This window comes from Staurois parvus, unplaced genomic scaffold, assembly GCF_062004578.1.
Source record: "Staurois parvus isolate SC_StPar_1 unplaced genomic scaffold, SC_StPar_1.0 ptg000327l, whole genome shotgun sequence".
NCBI lineage: Eukaryota > Metazoa > Chordata > Amphibia > Anura > Ranidae > Staurois > Staurois parvus.
Genome location: NW_028318123.1, coordinates 729,386 through 748,820, shown reverse-complemented (window position 1 = coordinate 748,820; position 19,435 = coordinate 729,386). Strand labels below are relative to the sequence as shown.

Sequence of the window (19,435 nt, the reverse complement as noted above, 5' to 3'; positions counted from 1 at the left end):
AGTGTTTTTTCCATAGTATAAGGAGAATAAAAGAAGAGGGAAAGTATATTCAACCTAAAATTGCTCTGTACACATGCAATTAGCAAGGCGTAACAAGTGCACCACTCGTAAATGAAAAAGCAATATCTGAATCCAAAAAAGGAGGTCACAATCATTGTTAAATATGTTATTTTATTCTTAAAAGTGTACAGAAAGCCAGCACATTTCAGGCATATGCATCCTTTTACTGTTTATCAGAGCATTGTCCCTCATTTACATGTGCTGCATTCAAAAACTTTGGTAAATCCATGGGTAGTCTTAGAGAGGACTGCAGTTTTTATGTTTGGAAGTGAGCAGCCTAGTTGGTTTGAGCTCATAGTAAAATTGATGTCTATTATTGTTAATGTCCATTTTAACATCACAGCAGTTCTTTACAGTGTATTTGATGTTTTAATGTTTCTTTAATAATAATAATAATAATAATAATAATTCTAATAATAATATAAGAATCAGAAAGACAAACCCGCCCATTGTTTTAAAAAGAATCTGTTGGCAACAAAGCAACAATTGGAAATTTGCAGCATTTTACTTGATTCTGTTTTGTCAATGCATAGTTAATCATACACTGCACTTGAAAGCCAACTTCAAGAGCCACCATGTTGAATAATCTTGATTGTCCAGGCACGTACAGGCAGTACTTCTAACTGTATTCAGCTTTTATGCTGCTTTCTGCAAAAGTGTCAGACAGGTAAAGCGGTGGTAAACTTAACTAAAAAAAAAAACAATCTTCTCCCTGCAAGGTAAAGGCATAATGTGCTAGTATGCATTGCATACTAGAACATTATGAAGGACTAACCTTGAAACAAAGCCCTGCTGTGATGCGCTGTTACTGCTGACAGGGCTTCCATCTTCACCCAGTCATCCTTCCAGGTTTGTGGGCTACGTCTACTTGAATGACTGAGCCGCAATTGTGTACCTCCCACGCGTATGCACTCAGGAGTCTCAGCAGCGGCACAAAGCTCTGAAGGAACGGCCCAAGTATGTCTTTCCTTCAGAGCACATGTTACGGTGATGTCACTGGCTCTAGAGACACTGAATATCTCCTGCATATTTAGGAGATACTCCTTGTACCTACAGGTACGCTTTATTATATGCTTACCTGTAGGTACAAGTGTCCAGTGGGAGTTCACTACCACTTTAAATAAAAGGTGCCTAAAACACAGATTTTTCACTGATGATTACTTGTCAGCGGCCATGCATTGGGCAAGCAGTTAAAATTTTTTATTCTGGATCTCTTTGCAACAGAGCACTGTACAAGCAGAGCATTTTACATATTTAAGAAAAGATCCAGTATGATATTCTTAAGTGTCTTTTCAGCCCAAGCTATCCCAATGTGCATAACTCTCACTTATCCAGTCCATGGCAGCTTTGAATCTGCACCTATCAGTTCAAAATGTAAAAAAAAATGCATTCTGAGCCCTACAGCATCATGTGACAATCCAGGAAACTTTAAGTTCCATCGTGCACTGCCCTACTTCATCACAGAATAAGGTGTGCTTACCACTCTGGAACACAGCTATCTCATCCTTATATCACCTCTTTTTTATTTCCACCCACTTTCCCCTGTCTTCCTTCAGGGTGGCCATACACTGTACAATCGAATTGTACAATGTCCTTTAGATCTATCTGACCAGAACCTGCCTGATTTGATACAAATCAAATGGATTGTTCAGTTGGGTTCTCCTACTCCAAGATGTTGGTAAATCTAAATTAAATTATACATAGATTGTAAAATCAGATTGCATAATGTATGGTTAGCTTTATACAAGAACATAGGATGGAGTTGGCGGAAACACTCAGCAGGCATTGTTCTTCTGTAAATACACCAATTTCACTTTCAAGCTCCATTCACATCCAGTGTAGTAGGAGCGCATGTTTTTGGGTGCATTTTTCCCCTGACACACATAGGGAGCCCAATAATTTCAACAAATGTGGCAAAGTCGCTCATAGGGCATTTTTTGCATTGCAGTTTGTATGTTTTTTTGTGTGATTTACTGTGTTTTTCCGAGTTTATAGCAGATGTTTTGTATTGGAAAAATGTGAGTTTGCTTCTGTGTTTGGGGTGCCATTAACAATTACTGGCACCAAAAGCACAACTAGTTAATTTTATATGTATAAAAGTGGCCTTATCAATACAATCTGAATGTTCTATCTCTGTACAACCTCCTTTAGATTTACCCAATATATATATATATATATATATATATATATATAAAAAGCCTACTGTTTCTATCCAATCACTCTGTATCCAATCAGGCAAGCCTTTGCACTATGTAGATGATGGTAGATCTAAAGGAGATTGTACAATGACATTGTATAGTGTATGGTGAGCTTTACAGACTTCCAATGACACACTTTCAATACTAAAGCTCTGTTCCGCATAGGTGATTATGTGAACGCTCAACTCCTGCATACTCTGCCAAATAAACATTTTATGGAAGAAGAAAGTAAGGTATAAAACAATCAGTCGATAGAGAAGACACTGGCTGTGTATTCAGGGAGAACGGGTGCTCATTGACAATGAGTGCATGTAACTGGGGGGGACTAGGGTTGCCACCTCATCCCTTTAAAACCGAACAATCGAACACATATTAATTACACAGTTTCTGAGGCTAATAATGCACATAAGGCATTAAGTGAGTTTAATTACCACCTTAATCAGAACTTCTGTAATTAATATGTGTTCAGTTTAAGAGGGATGAGGTGGCAACCCTGGTGCGGAATGTGTGTTAATGAGGTTAGCTGCTGAACTACTTCCTTCTAAAGGGTTTCCTAATAAGCCGGACAAATACCAGGAAGTAATGGAGGGGTTTTCTATAGAATAACCTGGAGGCTGAGGTAAAGCCTGCTCTAGAATATAGAGAGACAGCTTTTTCTTTCTGCAGCAGAGGTACATTAACGGTATCTTGGTATATAGTAGTATAGAAGTAAAACTATAGCCTACCAGTATAAAAATATATATATATGTACTGCAGCACCTAATTGTAAGTGCACGTGCACTTACGCTGTTGTCATATTTTCCATGTAAGGTTTTACAAATGCCTGTTGAGTCGGCCAGTCAAATCCACCTATTATAGAATCCTATAGTGGTGAGCCAACAATCCAGTTCTACTCCTGAATTTGGAGCAAAATTGCCACTCTGATGTAGGCTGTGCCTGCTTGTAATAAAATGGGATGCAAAAATATTTCAGAGGACATTGAGACATATTGTGATATACAAGCATTATTTGACTGTGAGTTTTAGTGTCTGGTAGGGAGAGCAGGTGAGACAGAATTGAAGAAGTTGGCTCAATCACGGAACATAAAAAAGTTTTTTTCTTTACAATATGAGGATCGTACATCACATAGTAGCTGGATTTAGAATTTGTTTATAATATCATACAAGAGCCTTTAGCTATATGTTAAGGGCACCTTGAGCTATTGAGCTCTGTATTTTTTGCAAAAAGCAGATAAGAAAATAGAGGAAACATAGTTAAAGAAGCCTATACCATAAATATTTTTATTTATTGTTCTATTTATTAATGTATTTGTTATTTATACATTAATTAATTTTGCCTTGAAAATATGTTCAAATATATGCAAACTGCTTTGAAAGTATAAGTAGTTTTTGCAAATATATCTTTGCAATAGTTAATTTTGTTTTCAAATACCCTTCCATTTTCAAAAACTAATAGGGTTGTTTTAAAACACTGGAAAAAAAAAACAAAAAAACAAATGTGCCGAAATGCAAACTCCTGTGGCCAGTAAACATAAATGTGGTCACTGAGTCGCTCTTAAAGAAACCTTGTCACAAACAATATAAAATGCAGGTAAAAGTGAAGATAATTAGATATTTTAAATGCTTACTTGCAACGTTTTACCTTCTATACATTATTTTTATTCACTCGCAATGTGCCTCTGAGCTCACTGAAACATTTGACAACACCAGAAAGTGTCAATTACCTAGCACGTTCTCCCTCCCTCTTTTCATATCATGGCCATTTCCTCTTTTGAGAGTACCTAATTACTCTCTGCACTGGTCAAGATATCCTCCCCATCCTTCAATTTCCTACCTATCCTTTTATATTGCTGCCAAGGGAGGAGCAATGGCATATCCTAGAGAATGTCCCTTAGCACTGAGTCTGCGGGGGATGCTGACATTTCATTCAAGACGGCAGTGACTAGCAGTAGTCTCAGAGATTTTAGATGTCTACACAAAGGAGCTTTTTACAGGTAACATTGCATGTACAAACTATGATAAATGCACATACTGTATATCCTTATGGGAAGATTTTTGATGAGATGAATGGTCTGGCAACAGGCTAACTTTAAAGTGTAGCATCAATAGCACTGTCCATAACAGGAAAGTATTTTACAAGGAAATAAATAATTTATATTTGCTTACTTTATGAAATCTGTGCATCATCATGCAACCAAATTAGCAAACTGCAAATTCTGTCTGATTTTCCATCGTTTTCTCTGATGTCAAATATAAACCAGTGGAAGGTAAATCTGGTCAAGCCCAGTGCAATATTTTACTAGTTTAAAGGATAAGTTCACCTTTGGAACATGTTACACGTTCCACCTATTTGTAGAGTGGAACATGTAACATGTTCCCATTGCAGCAGTCACCTCCTTCCATCCCCCCTCCCTCTGACAGATAATATGGGGAGAGATTCCCCCATACAATCTGTCAGATTTGAAACTCAGCATGGCTGTGCTGGGCTCCGCCCAAAATGCTGTGTCACTTATTCACAGAGTTCTGTGAATGAGTGCCTACAAGTCCCGGCATCCTCAGTGGCTGTCGGCTTGTAGTTTTCAATGAACTACCACAGTGCTCCACAGTTCCTTGAAGCTTCCAGTCAGAATATCTGCTTGGCTATACATTCTGACAGGTCTGCAGGAGACCTGCATGGCATCAGTGATCTACTGATCGCTGGTGCAATGCTTTCCAGGCTCCTTTGGACAAAAATAATAAATGCACATTTTTTTACCTGCAGAAAAATGTGCATTTATTTTTTTTGTCCAATAGGTGACTTATCCTTTAACACATTTAGAAAACTTTGTGACTCTGATGGAGAGATTACACTACACTTTCTGTCCCAGTGGAACCAGAACAATAAATATAGAAAGCTCTAGAGGTCCTTATGAACCTGTTTGATTTCTGCTATTTATAAAATTCTCCTTGAGGTTAAACCCATATCTCAGGATAGTCATTCTTATATGAGTAAATGGGTGCACACTTTAAATCAAATTACAACTGTCCCACAGTGGACTAAAATTTGGGAAGCAACTTCCAAGGTGTCCCGGAGTGTTGTCCAGATAGACCACCTATAAAATTCTTTTGTTTTGGTACAAACCTTTCTGGATTTATGTTTAGTCTCTCCTGCAAACCTTACTGGATATAGTAATTCCTTTAAATCCTATGCATTACCTGTTAAATTTATCCAATCCACGGATCCCTAAACATGCTAGGAGACTGATGACTTTCGTTCAATTAGCAGCCAAAAGAGCTATACTATCCTGCTGGCTTTCAGCTTCTCCTCCCACACATTTACAACGTCTGTCAAATATAGCTGAGACCCACAGAATGGAATATCTTACAGCAATGGTAGAAGGCTCATTGCCCAGATTCTCTAAAATATGGGATTAAGTTAAATGAGTCAGAATTTTGCCTTGAACATATTTCACCAGACCTTCAGTAAGCCACCTCTTGTGTTTTTCTACTTTGATTACTTATTAATGGAGCTTCCTGATTCTTGAGATCCATGGTATACCACTTTGTTATTTTTTTGGATGATTAACCTGTTAATTGGCTAATTATGTACGCCTATGCATTCTTATAAATTCTAATTTGGTTGTTGATGCAGTTTGATGATATACGCTCCTTCCCCTCTATGGAACTCACTTCATTTGATTTGATTTAACTTTCTTCTGTTATATTGAGAGTTGATGAAGCTATATATCCTCTTTATCTTGTGTATATTACCTACTTTGTAAATTTATTTGGAAAATCTTAATAAAGAAAAGTGCAAGGGTCACCAGGACAGGAAGGCTCATACACCAATAAAAATCTTATAATGTTCTAGTGTTTTCCAACTGTACTAAAGTAAAAAAACTTTACTATCTCTATTCCCAAGTGATTTTTCTAACCTTCTGTCACCAGGGATAGTAACTGAAGGGACATATTAACCTCTTCACGCCGGCTGCACACAAATGTGCGGCCTCTCGGCATCTGGGCCTAGACGCCGATCGTCTGCAAATTTGTGTGCAATTAAGCACACTTCTGGTACTCATGGAAAGGTCCCGATCGAAAGTGGATAATTTCCCAATAATGTAACCGCTGTGACAGCGAATCACGGCGGTCACATGACCCTAAAACCCTGCTCTGCCTCCCGGCTTCTGAAACCCTTAAAGGGCCGGGAGGCGCTGGCGCCAAGGGGTTAAATAATTAATTAATTCACTCATTAATTAAAACCTTGACTGCATCCTGATATATGAAAAACTAAAAATGATGTTGTGGCTGGAGGTGGTATTTATATGAAAGACAGACTTGTTTGTAATAATAAAATGCTTTACAGGTAACATACAGACATTCACAATAAACATCCCTGAATCCCTTTGTATTTTATGTTACATATCTGTCAGCCATATTAATCCAACAAGAAATATTAATTTTCTACCTGGGAACTCTCAACTAAGGATGCCTCTGACATCACCCAAGACATCAAGGTCATTGTGCAGTGCAGAAAATTTATGCAGGTCTGCCAAAATTAATCTGTGGTATCTTAAATAATGGTTTTCACTCATTTGTAGAATAAAAATTCAGTAAGTTATTTTAGTTATGCTTTACCAGGTTTAAACAGCTATTTACCATGTACATCACCCACAAAATTAATGCTGTTAGTTGGTGCATATTTTTAACTTATTATTAATCTTGCTTATTGCAGCAGTGTAAATCTACCTACTTATAGCAGAGAGCAGTCAATGGTGCAGGCTTATGCCGACCATAGAGAGTTCAAACCATATGTGCACAGGCTGAAAAATCTAAGTTGATTGATTGACCAACCTGGGTATAAACAGCCTGTTGAATTGTACATGCAATTATCCCGAGCGGCTGTTACACCCACTAGCAATAATTCTAGTGTTTTCCAACTGTACTAAACTAAAAAAACTTTACTATCACTACTCCCAAGTGATTTTTCTAACCTTTTGTCACCAGGGATAGTAACTGAAGGGGAAATCTCTTCAAAAAGGGACATATTAACCTCTTCACGCTGGCTGCACACAAATGTGCAGCCTCCCAGCGTCTGGGCCTAGAAGCCAAAAAGGCCACATAATTGTGTGCAATTAAATCTACCTACTTATAGTAGAGAGCAGTCAATGATGCAGGCTTATGCCGGCCATAGAGGGTTCAAACCATATGTGCACAGGCTGAATGTATCTAAGTTGATCGATTGACCAACCTGGCTATAAACAGCCCCCCCACCCCACCTGGAGATCACAATATGGCTCTGCGGGAGGGATTCCCCTGTCACCACTGTCTGTGTTGATGGGGGAATAAAGGTGGGAATAAAGGTTGCAGGAAAGACATTTGCTTCATGTATGGCCTCCAATAGTCCAAGCACCCTTAGGGCATTAATTTGCAAGAGTACAGCAGAGGGTTCTATGCACTTGTAAGCTAAGCTTTCTTCCCTCTAATAGTTTCAACCTTTTTGTCATTCATCTTTTAAATCAATTTGGGTGTGGGACATTACATTCTCTTGCATAAAAAGGTGTTATGCTTTCTGTGAGTGAAAACAGAGAACAAATTAATTTGCATGGTATTTATCTGTTAGAAAATGCACAGCAGCTAAAATACCTGTAACTGAAAGTAAGAAAACACTGATACTTAAAAAAATAACCAAGTTATCAGCTACCAGATATGAACCGGGTCTGTCCTTTAGTGTAATGGTGAGACATCAGCTTAGGCCACATTCTCAAGTGTTAGAGGATTTTTCTTTTGGGAACATGAGATATGCTCCTACTAAATAGCCTGCCACCCAGCCACTTGCAGCCCTGTCTGGCAACAGATGTAATTTCCCATCCATTCCCATTATCTGGTGACAGCACAACCTTATTAAAGTTTGCTCATTGCTAGTCAGTGGGTCCGCTCTATCTACCTAATCTCCTGTACATTGATTGGCCTACAGCCACAGATCTTCCTGTCCCAAGATTCCTTTCCTGATTGGATACAATGCTGTGGCACCTTTTTTAAGATTCACAATACCTGGTCTCTCATGAGGGAGTTACGTACATGGCCATGCCATCCGACATATGTAATGCACCAGATATCTCCCAGAAACATGTCAATGACATTTTCCATCAGTTTTCGGTTGTCCCATTCTAGTCTACTTGGATGATATCTTGCCAAGTTTGCAATCCATGCTTCAAAAGTCCACTTTTTTGGGGCTTTGCTATTTTCTACAGGAGGTTCATTAGAAACTTTTTCCACCATGTTGCACCACTGCCCTGCCCTTACTAAAAAGAGAGATAATCCAGAGGGAATCTCTGCCTTCCACAAACTCCAATCAGCTTTTGTGTCAGCACCTGTCACAGGCCCCTTGCCTGCCATTCATTGTGAAGGTTGATGCTTCCGATGTTGGTCTTGATGCAGTCCTCTCTACATTCTCTCCATCATCTAATCAGCTGCATCTTTGTGTCTACTTTTTCAGAAAATTTCTAGTGCAAAATGCAATTATTGCATTGGAAACAACAAACTTTTACCTGTCAAGTGAGCTTTGGAAGAGTGGTGCCATTTGTTGCAGGAGGCTCATCATCCATTTGGGGTTTATACTAATCACAAAAATTCTGAATACAACCCTGCAAAATATCTTAACTCCTGACAGGAATGCTGGTCCTTAATTTTTCTTTACTTTAATGTTAACACCACCTTCTGCCCAGTCTCCAAAAGTGCTAAAGCAGATGTTCTTTCCCACAGCTTCCAAAGATTCCTCAAAGACCCACAGCCATTTTTCCTCCTGATCAGATTTTAGCCATCATTTCCCCTGATCTACCAACTTTAATATTAGTCTGATGCCCTAACCAACTTACTTTTAGGAAAATTATTTGTTCCACTATATCTCATGATATCAAGTTGGCTGGACATCCAAGTATCATTAAGACACTTTCTCTGATATCTCCTCCTCCAGTCACTGAGTATCCCTGGACTCACTTGGCTATCGGCTTCATTGTAGACCTTCTTCCCCAAAATAGGTACATGGATATTTGGCTCACGGTGGATTGTTTCAGTAAAATAGCCATCCTAGCTCCACTGCCAGAATGTCCCTCTTCTAAGTGTCTGGTTGGGGGTTTAAAATGACTGCCAAATGATTTGCAATGAATCATTTTACAGTATGGAAACATGGCATATATATATATATATATATATATATATATATATATATATATAAAACAATTGCTAATTTGTCCAGGACTAGCTGGCTTGGCAAATTCAGTACCAGAGCTGACAAATTGATGTCAAAAGATGTCTGCCAGAAGACCAAAATTTTATTTTAGGTTTTTCAGCTAACTCTTGCAATAGTTATGGTCAAAATGCACACTTTTACAATCAGGAAGAGACTGCACCAATTTAATATGCATTGAGAGGTATGCCAGCAAAAAAATATTTTCTGTTTAAAAAAGAATAACTACAGCAAGACTGCGTTTGACATTTAACATATAATAAAAGACCAGGCCTTCTGGTACAATGTATTGAAGACTCATTCATCAAAGATAGAGTTGTTTGGTCATATTAACAATAAACATATCTGACACAAACCAAAGGCAGCATTTTCTTGTTTAAAAATATGAGGACAACATTTTACATCATCATAACCACTGCGAAGCTTCCTAAGAACCATGTTCTCTGCCATCACCATCAGACAGTTTAAAGTGTCATTAAACCCAAAACTTATTTAAATGTGTTTACATGTAATATTGCATTATATACATATTGCCTGAAACTGTATGTAATTAGTTTAATACAGAGTAACACAAACCTGGCTGATCCTGCAATTTACTTGAACTTCCCTGTTGCCCTTGCCACCCCAACAGCATTGGATCCTGTGGATTGTCACCTGCACCATGCATGCTCCTCTTTTAGTGTACAGAGTAGCTGTTCGCTTCCTCCCTTGTCTGAGCAGCCCACATGACCATTGAGTCAAGTCAACCAAAACTCAATCTCCCATATGTTGTTCACATTATTCAACAAAAATAATACTCAAATCTTTTTAAATAATGACATAATAATGTTTAAACACTTTATTGAGATGTATTGTGTTTTTCTTTGCCATTAAGTTTTGTTTTACTTGTTCTGTGACTGCTACAGAGCAAATCAGTGCTGTGCTGGTACAGGAAGCTAATAAGGCTTTCTGATAATCAGTTAAGTAGCATAGGTCATAAGATTACTCCATGCTCCTCCTCCTGATCTTTCACTGTGACCAGGAACAAGCAGGGAATCGTCATATGACTGCTTCAGAACCAATCTAAAAAAGTTATTTAGAAAATTTATTTTGACAAATAAGCAGAACAATACACCTTTAGAATACTTAATGACAGATAATTAATGAGAGTACTTTAAGAACTCGCTTCACCTGCGCTGAAAAATCTTGCATCCTGGTTACCACCTGGGCTCTAACAAGTCTTAGACCTCTTTCACATGGATGTCATCCTTTCACGCATGTTTTATCAAAGAAAAAACAGATTCAGTTTACGTCAGTTTGCACATTTGTCTTCAGTTCAGTTCAGTTTAGTTTCCATTAGTATGCACTTCGGTTCAGTTTTTATTAGTTCAATTCAGTTCAATTTACATCGGTTTATATCAGTCCAATTCTATTCAGTTTACATCAGTCTACATGGGTGTTGGCTATTCCGTTTAAAAAAAAAAAAATAGAACTGAAATTACATAAATGTAGGCAGATGTAAACTGATGATCACCACTTTACATCTGCCCACCCACAGACATACATTGTGGTTCAGTCTGGATTTGTCTAAAAGACTGACAGACAAATCTAGACTGAATGCTCGTGTAAAAGGGGCCTTTATATCAGTTTGCACATCCGTCTTCAGTTCAGCTCAGTTCAATTTACATCAGTTTGCACTTCAATTCAGATCAGTTTATATTAGTTTAATTCAGTTCAATTTGCATTGGTTTATATCAGTTCAGTTCAGTTTACATCAGTTTACATCGGTCTACATCAGTCTACATCCATTCCGTTTCAACGGATCTGGATGCTGGCATTGAAAGCTATATATTTCCAAAGTCCAATTAAACTTTTAGTTTAAATTAGCTAAATAATCCCAGGTGTATGAAAACAAAAAAAAGTGGAGCAACCATATCCGACTTAATTTATACAAGACTTGGTCTTACATGCCTGCTGGTTACCCTGTTAGCCAATGTGATCTGGTGAGTGCATAACTTAGCCACACATGTTGGTGAAACACAGTTGAAGTTATAGTAACTCCACTTTTTTTTTTTGGAAAATTGTGTTTTGGGGACTTTACAGTTCTTGCTTGGATTTTCTAGTCTAATCACTGTTTATATATTTATTATGTTATTGCACTATATGTTCTAAATACCAGTTTGTACTTTCACACATTGGGTCAGCTCCCACTTTCATTTTTTTATATTTAAACTGTGGTACAAACTTAAAGGGGCAGCAATTTATTTTCGGTTTTATTGTTATATTTATATATTGTTTACCTCATTGTTTGGAGAAGGTGCTTTTACACTTATATTTGCCTAAAAACAAAATGTTTGCAAAGTCTTACAGCTCATTTTTTTTTAAAGTAACCTGCACTTATGCTATAGTGGAGGGTCCTTTCTTTCTGTGTGGAAACACTGTTCACTCTTCAAATGTCTGATGCACCCTCTGCTCAGTCAGAGAGAATCAACAAACCTCATGCTCCATGCTTATTGGAATGTTCTGTCTGCTCAGCAATGGGTATGTTGAACCTCTACAGAGACACCAGAGCTCACAACCCTCACAGAGAGCAAGGATACCAGACTGGAAGGGTTCAGGTTTTTCTACTTAGACTGTGTTATTTTTCTCAGGAAAATTAATTGTAAGAATGAGTATATCTTTTGTTTGACTCTAAAAGTTCAGATGGGCTTAAGAACTACAATACACTGATATCTGTTCTATGTTTTTTTCAAGGTAACAATTTTCAAATGTGTTGCAGTGTACACTACTTAGGTGTGAACCAACAAAGGGACTCGAAGCCAACGGTGGGATGGGTTTTCCTCTTTTCTTTAAGAAGTAATGGCCACAGTGCTGTAAAATTCCCCATACACTTTATTTTTCTTCAATGCCTAAAACATTTTGTTCTCAGCTTCCTAAACTAAAAATGAAACATATTTGCCAGCCACCTGTAGTCTGCTCAATTCAATTTAATAGCTGAGGGTATTTTGCAATTGAAAAATGTACTGATGCAAATTCCTTTGAAAACAATGCAGTCATCCACAACTAATTGAAATAGAACTGTTATCTCATATCCCCTTCTGTGTGACTGCTTTACATATTAAACAGGGACTGAAGTTGTTTGTCTTTTTTTAACTTTGTAAGATGTCAGTTTAGACATTGCTCAATGCACTTTCGACTGTTAAAATATTGTTTGCCAAACTAACAATTAGGAAATTGTAAAAATGGTCTATTTCACAGCTCTGCCTGTATGCATTGCTTTCTGAAAAAATATATATTTTCAAATCTCCAGATTTTCCTGAGCTGCTAAATATGCCATACTAAGCTCAGTCATTCAAATTTATGCCAAGTTTAAATCTTCTGCACTACAAATAAAGCCAAGCTCTTAAGCCAACTTGTACCAAGTGAAATATGCAAATAACACAGATATGACGCCAACTTAAATGATTAAGGGTTTGGGTTTTTAACAACATTTTGTTAAGAGTAGTTAAGAGGATTTCTTCAACTTCATCCCCATAAACTTATTTTGCCAGCAGATCAAATGGATTACTCAAGTGAAATATGAATCAGCTTGAATATGCAGCAAGTTCAGGTTTGTAGCATGTATAAACTTATATGACTCAAATATATTGATATTGTTATATGAAAAAAATAAATAACAGTATAACATGCATTGAAAAGCAGTGATGAGGCCAGCAACCCGAGGTATTGTTAAATATGTACTTGCCCTTCACAACAATGTAAAACAGGGTCTCATATTTTCACAGATACAGCAAGAGTGAAGAGAATTTCTGAATCAGGTCTTAGGCTACACCATGCAGAGAATGTAGATTCAACAATGGCTGCTGATGTGCCGAGTTTATAGTTAGTTAATTTGGGACCAAGGATTTTTCTTCCTTTTTTGCTTCTGAATCTCCTATGAATTAAAAATTGTCCCCTTACTCATCTTTTATTAACCCATTGTCATAATAGTATGCCACTTTTTTATTGGTTAATTACATAACTCATAATATACTTATTTCAGTGAATGTTTGGTTTACCTAGTCAATTTTTACTGAGCTTGGTAAATAAAACTACACTGTGCTTACTTTAATCAATACGATTTTTTTCACTTGGACAAGATTGGATACTTAAAATAAACAAACATTAACTTAATTTACTATTGTTCTTTTTTCCAAAAAGTGAACAGTCTCGTTTAGTGCCTTTATTAAATCTATCCCAGGGTGTTTCAAACAGATGCCTACCCTAGGCCATATTTGACTGGAATTACAATTTTTTCATTAATTCTAAGGAAATCATTAGACAACTAAAATTCATCTCTTTTTTTATTACTTGATAAATGCTTTGATTAATGTAAACATTGGAGTTGATTTACTAAAACTGGAAAGTGCAACATCTGGTGCAACTCTGCAGAGAATCCAATCAGCTTTCAGTTTGTTTTTTTTTTCAAAATGTAATTGAACAAACTGAAGTGAAAAGCTGATTGGCTACCAAGCATAGCTACACCTGATGTTGCACTTTCCAGTTTTAGTAAATCAACCCCATTGAACACAAGTAGTATATAGCTGAAAATGTATGTTTTTTCCCTCTTTAGAACAGACCTAATGCCTTTAACCGCTTTAATACAGGGCACTTTTACCCTCTTTCTCCCCAGGCCACTTTTCAGCTTTCAGCGCTGTTGCACTTCAAATGACAATTGAGCGGTCATGCAACACTGTAACCATATGAAATTGTTATAATTTTTTTCACACAAATAGAGCTTTTTTTTGGTGATATTTACTCACTGCTAGGTGTTTTATTGCTTGTGCTATAAACAAAAAAAGAGCAAAAAAAAACGTTTTCTTTGTTTCTAAAATTTTGCAAACAGGTAATTTTTCTCCTTCACTGATGTGCATTGATGAGGCTGCACTGATAGGCAGCACTGATGGGCACTGATAGGCAGCACTAATGGGCATTGATAGGCAGCACTGATGGGCACTGATAGGCAGCACTGATGAGGTGGCACTGATAGGCAGCATTGATGGGCACTGATAAGCAGCAATGATAGGCAGCACTGCTAGGTGGCACTGAAGAGCTGGCACTGATGAGGCGACACTGATGATGCTGCACTGATATGCAACAATGATGGCCACTGATAGGCGGCACTGATGGGCACTGATAGGCGGCACTGATGGGCGGCACTGATGACACTGACTGACGGCACTGCTGGGCACTGACTGGTGGCACTGCTGGGCACTGATAGGTGGCACTGCTAGGTAGCACTGATAGGGGCACTGCTGGGCACTTGTGTGTGGCACTGCTGGGAACAGGTGGGTGGCACTACTAGGCACTGATGGGCACAGGTGGGTGGCACTGCTGGCATTAAGGGGCACAGGTGGGTGGCAGTGCTGGGCAGTTGTGGGCAGCACTGCTGGGAACAGGTAGGCGGCACTGCTGGGCATTGATCATCAGTGCCCTGATCATCAGTGCCCTGATGATCAGAGCTGATCCATCCTCTGACAATTGCCGGTTAGTGTGACAGGGTGAGGAAAGTGCAGCTGATAACCGGCAACAGGATTTACCTGGGGATCTGCTATGTCATTGGATACAGCTGATCACGTGGTAAAATGCCGCTGTGATTGGCCCTTTACCACATCATGTGATCAGCTGTGTCCTTAAGACACAGTGATCAAGGAGATTGCTGGGTGTGCACCCCCAGGGGCGCATGGGAGGGCGCGCTCTGGGAGGACGTCATATGACGTCCTCCCAGAACTGGACAACCGGACTGTAGCCGTCATTCGGGGGTTTTTAAACTTTTTTTTTGCTAAATAAACTAAAAAAGACCAACAATTTTGCTAATTAATAATTGTTCTTCATAAATTTAGGCCAAAATGTATTCTGCTACATTTCTTTGCTGAAAATACCCCAAATAAGTGTTTATTATTCTGTCTGTGGGAAAGTTACAGAGTCCACAAACTATGGTATACATATATCTGAAAATCTATCAAGCAATCCTGAGAGGGCCTATCTCATTTCTTAAGGCCCAAAAATGTCAGGACAATACAGATATCCCCCAAATGATGGGGGATATCTGGAAAGTAGAAAGTCCAAGGTATATAGTAGGAGGCATGACAAGTTTTTTGAAATTTACATTTTTTTTCTTAATTTTTTTGAAAATTAAGAAATTTAAACATAAATCCACAATTTTTTTTTACATACTGTCAACAGTGCAGTACAGTGTCATCCCATAACTGGTGTGGTGGTGATCAGGGACACTGATTCAATAAAAAAAACCTTTTAATTATTTTTTTAATTGTTTTTAAATTTGCATTTCTTTTTTTTAAATTATTATTTTTAACTCGCTGTCTCCAGAGCAATATAATGTTACCATAGTGACATTTCACTACACTGGGGAAGTGATCAGGATTTTTTTTCATATTATTATTGCTTATAGCAGTGAATTTCACTGCTATAAGCAAGCATTTTACTGAATGAAATCGATTCATTCAGTTTGTTTTGTAGAGATTAGCTTTGATTAGCCACAGCTAATCACATGGTACAGATGGGCTGTGATTGGCTCTATCTGTACCATGTGAGCACTGTGACCAATCACAGCTAACAACACAACTGTAACAATGAATAGCATGAATAAAGCCATTCATTGTTTATAATTGTCATGCGATCTGCTGTGATTGGTCACAGCAATCACATGGTACTGACAGCAAGTGGACACAGCTGGTGACAATTCATGGCAGATTGTGCCCGCAGTGTGGCCCCATGGCCTCGCGCAAGACTTGTTCCGGCAGGACATCATATGACGTCCACCTGGAATGACGAAAGTCCTGCCTGGTTGCCAAATTGCTATATGCTGAGTGGGAAGTGGTTTAAAGAGACATAAATCCAGTTGCGGCAATGCCACGGGGCCTCTCAACAAAGTGACGTATGGGATGAGGGTATTGAACTATAGGTACTTATGAACGTAACATTAATCTTTGTCTAATGTTGATGTGAATGTAATATATATATATATATATATATATATATATATATATGTAAAGCGCTGCATAAATTGACGGCGATATATAAGTACCTGAAATAAATAAAATAAAATAAAAAATAAATGCTGACAAATTCAGCAGTATGATAAAACACAATTCTAACACAATTACAATGACTAACCCACTTGGCCAGCAGCTTATTATGTCCCCTAAATAGCAGTGATCTTCAAAGGGTGTGTTGTAAACACAGTTTTCTAATGCCTGTCTGTCATCTACTGTCTGCAGTATTCCTAGGTGTGGTTACACAGAATTAGTAGCATATATTTGTATGAATTACTTTAATATATTGGCAACTATCACCTATATGCAAACAAAAGAAGTATTCTCGCAAATCTGTTGTAGAAACATATATTAACATTTATACATACAATTTTCTACACCCTTAAATTCTACATTCACACATTTAATATAAAAATGCAGTCACACAGAAATGGAAGAGTGTTTGCATTATGATTCTGTTGTTTTTAATGCTCTTTCATATTCTCTGACATATAAATGATTCTTTAACAATCTCAAATAGCTACAATCTTACCAACAATTTTCTGTCAATTCAGCTAAGTCCATTTACTTTCCAGCTGGAAAAATTTAGTTCAAATAGAAATGCTTAACTGAATATATCGAAAGACAGCAGTGTTTTCATTCCATCAAACTGCATTAGAGACAGGTATGTGAAGGGCAGCATCATATTGCATAAATTCTGCTTGTCATCAACTAGACAGCCAGGGTACGAAAAAAGAAGGTATGACAGGCAGGTAAATTGTATTGAATTATTTCTTTGCATTTAAACTATAGAATTTCACTTAGCCTTTGGATTCATGTTTTTAAAACGTAGGGGAAAAAACTTTGGATAGTAGAATGCATCTATTTACATCAACATGCATTCTGCCCTATGTAAACGAATTTAGTATGAAAAGAGAGCTGTTTTTTAAGGAGAAACTAAAGGAATACAGCATTGCCTGAACACATAAAGCTGGCATCTTTTTTTCCTATTACATATGCAAACGTATTATGGAAAAATTAACAAGTGATTCTTAAGAACATATATTTAAAGAGTAACTCCACTTTTGTTGAGAATAAAACATTCCCCTCTGGGTGATCTATGTACATTGCAAGGATTTGAATAAACTTTGTTGCAGATTCCTACCTTTTGTTATTCTGAAGAAGTAGCTGTTTGCTTGTATGTGTCCATGTGCAGAGTGAATGTATCAGGAGTGGTTTCATAATTATCAGCTGCTGCACCTGCAGGGCACTAATAAGGAAACGTTCAGGGTATGCATCCCTTCAGATTTGATTTCCTATTGGGAGTATCTCACCAAAAATGATATTTTTGTTGCAGGGGATGCCTGACATCTTTGTGCAGACTTCTGGGAAAATCTGTGAGCCAATCACACAAGTGATTATATTATGTTTCTGGGGGGTGTACAGAATACCTCCAGGTAGCCATATTGCATTGTATATTACAAAAAATTACAATGCCGCAGATTGAAAAAGAAAGGTAATTTTAATAACTTTCAGATACAATATGACTTGTGTCACAATTGTATATACTACATTTTTTATTTGCTATTTTTCCCCCACACAAGTGGAGTTACCCTTTAAACACATAGATTATATATCAGAAAAATTAAGTACATTTTGAAACAATAAAGATTGCTGAGGAAGTCACATGGACGTAACGCATGGGCAGAGCCTAGTGACATCACTTCCGGTATTGCGCAAACCAGGAAGAGTGGTGAGAGGAACCATTTTTGTCATTTGAATTACATGTCGTCACTGTTTTGCACTTTGTGAGTGGATTTTAATAGCTTAATAAAGGAAAAAATTTTTATGGGGTTGCACTATGATTTGTCTGTTCACTCTATCAGTTCACTCTATCCGGTCTCCCTCAGTACACAGAACATGGAAGTACAATTATTTTAGTAAATATAAATTGGTAAATACCTTTTCTCATCAGTAGTTAGAGCAGTCTTGTGACTTCAGCTAAGCACTGCTTAAAGCTTGTAGGTGAGGTTTTCTTTCTGCTCTAGGAAGATGCAGAACCCCCTGACCTCAGTCTGGACAGTGCTGATCAGCCCTGTGCTGATCACATGCACTCTCCTAATAAAAAAAAAACCTCTCTAGCAATACACACTAAACTGAGCATGTGCAGAAGGGCTATGGGTTCAGTTTGTCTTATCAGTGGTCATTTTAACAAGAGGAGGGGCAGAGAAGTTAGGATCAAACAGCCTTTTTACACAATGCAGAGGATTAACCCCTTAGGTTCCACAGTGAGTATAGCAAGCATGCTTTACTGCATATACAGACTGATTTTCATGTTGTGGGTTTAGTAACACTTGAAGGTCTGTTTCTTTTTTGCCTAGTATTGCTGAAGTAGAGATATACACAGTAAGATAACTTTTTTTAAAAAAAACTCAGACTTTTCTCAGATGTTTTTTTAAAACTACAGGAACCCCTGGATAAGTTGGCTTGAACATCAGGCAAAATCTAGAGAAATGCACATTTCCCCCCCAGAATATAGACAGATTCATTCACTTGGCAGATAATCATAGCATTAATCACAATTTCTAAATGTGGTTATTCTCTATAGATAAGACAAATTTAAATATTCAAGAGAAACAAAATTTGTTGAATTGGCCTTTCCTACTCATGAAAATAGGAGTATTCTAGCTCGTCCCCCTATTCCAAAATACTAGCCCACAAAGGGGTCATGTAAAGCACTTAAAATATGTGCAACATGTATAGCCTTGTTATCACACTACATTTCACCATCAGTTGACATCCACAACTACAGCTTTCAGTTCTAGTAAAATCCAAGAGTTCAAAGCAAAAGTGCGTTTTAGGTTCCATTCATGCCAAAAGGTCAGTAGACCCCAAAACAGCAACATTTACATGCAAAAACTTGAGCTTGGCTGTGAACCT

At 37.7% G+C, this 19,435-nt stretch overlaps 1 protein-coding gene across 3 annotated transcripts in view; it reads right to left on the bottom strand.

The window, feature by feature from the left end:
- NLGN4X (neuroligin 4 X-linked) overlaps window positions 1–19,435 on the bottom strand; it is a 419,494-nt gene that overhangs the window by 148,579 nt on the left and 251,480 nt on the right. The window lies entirely within an intron of this gene.